The 1813-nt window shown below is 47.9% G+C and overlaps 1 protein-coding gene across 1 annotated transcript in view; it reads right to left on the reverse strand.

Annotated features, from left to right (window-relative positions):
• The window catches only part of LOC113218351 (uncharacterized), a 191687-nt gene extending 190154 nt beyond the window's left edge, over positions 1–1533 (reverse strand). Inside the window, exon 1 of the mRNA XM_052267492.1 lies at positions 1231–1533. The gene's annotated coding sequence lies outside the window, so the exon portion shown is untranslated. The remainder of the gene's footprint in view (positions 1–1230) is intronic.
• Between the last annotated feature and the right edge of the window lie 280 nt (positions 1534–1813).

The raw sequence follows: 1813 nt of genomic DNA on the forward strand, positions 1-1813 counted from the left end.
ACCGCACGTCTCGCTCTGACAGCAGCAGCAGCCAGCGCAACCGTAAAGCGTCGGCATGCGCGAGGCTCGCGTCTTCCCGACCGCCGGAGCCGGAAGTGGAGGTCCAAGACGCCCGACGCCCGGCCACCACGTTCCCTTCCGTAGGTACAACAGATCGACGTGGCGAAGTTCGCGGCCTGGCCGCTTCGGGTACGAAAAAAAGTGGTGGAAAGCGAGACATGGCAGAGGGCGGGAGCAGGGAAGACATGGGAGGGTAAGCGAGCGGCGGGCGCGGGAGGGTAAGTGGGGAGGGGGAGGGGGAGGGGGTGGAGCTGGAGACAGGCGGGTCGGTCCAGCGAGAGCGCGCGGCGGCCAAAAGCACCCAGTTCGAATAATTAATAAGAAATTACGAGTGCCGCCCTCTCAGCTTTTTAATTACAGCTGCAACCGTCGACGGCCGCCGCCGCTCGGTCGGCTGGCGCGGCCAACGGCACCGTCGCAAGCTGTTTGCGCTTCTCGGAGGGGATGGGCGTCTGTAGCAGCCGGATCGCACATCGCATATACTTTAACCACCTCCACCGGCAAAATCCAGTTTTGAAAGCTTACCAGAAACCCAATTGACATATCACACCCTGTATCAGGAGACAAACTTGTGGTTTTAAACTGAGTGGTACGGTAAACCAGAGGGTCTGCTTCGTAACCTAACCAGTAAGTACACAGTAATGGTCTTTTGTTAAAAAATTTAAATTTTCAAATTAGAAACTAAAGTTGTTGCTGTTAGTAAACTATCGTGGACCTCAAACACATTTCTTCCGTAAAGTTACGGGCAACATACATCAACCTACGACAGTAAAAATTGAACAGCGTACTTGAGTACTAAAAAGAAAAGGATAGTTGAAGCACACTGTAAATCCTACTTCATAACTCTGTTTTTCATTCATTAATTGAGATTACGATAGACCAAACACAAACTTATGTGAATATATATCTCCAAACAGCACCAACATTTTCCACAACCGAACAACTACAGTTAAAGTTTATATAAGTGGATTTAGTGTCGTGATGCTATTTGGCTTGTGGTGAAGCGTCTCAGCTGAGGCAGAGCTTGTATCTGAGGTCCCCAGCCGAAAACAGTCCTCAAGAACTTCTGAGGTCTGAAGCAAGTTGCCTCAGCTGAGGCGCCTCACCATGAGGCAAATGGTCTCTACAGACTAAATCCAACCAAAATTTGTTAAATCTTTTTACACTTACCTTCGATGACATGAGGAAACAGTAGATTCTGGATTCAACATTCATCATCAATCTTTGACAAAAGTCCACTACATGAGATGACATAACCTCAGCGGCACTTCTCCGCGCTCGACCAAATCACAAAGTTTCCGTGCCGTCTTATTCCGTGAATTCCGTGGCAACAAATAGATCCGGAATAGAATAGACCACATTCTCACTAGTATTTTCTATCAAGCAAGCTGTTAAATCGAATTAATTTCAATCATTGCGTTGAAATAAAAACGTGGCGGGCGAACGACGTCACTTTCACTTATCGGGGGAGACCAGTTCCGGTGACTGTACTCGTAAACTGATTGGTTTCTGCAGTAAAATAGTTGGCGGTGTTTTCGACTGCTGCCAACAGCATCGGCCTCAATACTTTGGTAAAAACAGCATCACAAAATCTTAGTAGCCTACGTTTTTCATTTTTATAGCGGCGATGGTCTGGAAACGTCGGTGTAGAATAAAAATCATACGTCATTCATTCAACAAATAATAACTCTAAAGGTCGGTTAAACCTGCTGCAAGACGGTTCGGAAGGGACGGGGAGTAAGAGGGGCGGGCG

This window comes from Frankliniella occidentalis, unplaced genomic scaffold (genome assembly GCF_000697945.3).
Source record: "Frankliniella occidentalis isolate FOCC.00 unplaced genomic scaffold, Focc_3.1 Scaffold4, whole genome shotgun sequence".
NCBI classification, from domain to species: Eukaryota; Metazoa; Arthropoda; class Insecta; order Thysanoptera; family Thripidae; genus Frankliniella; species Frankliniella occidentalis.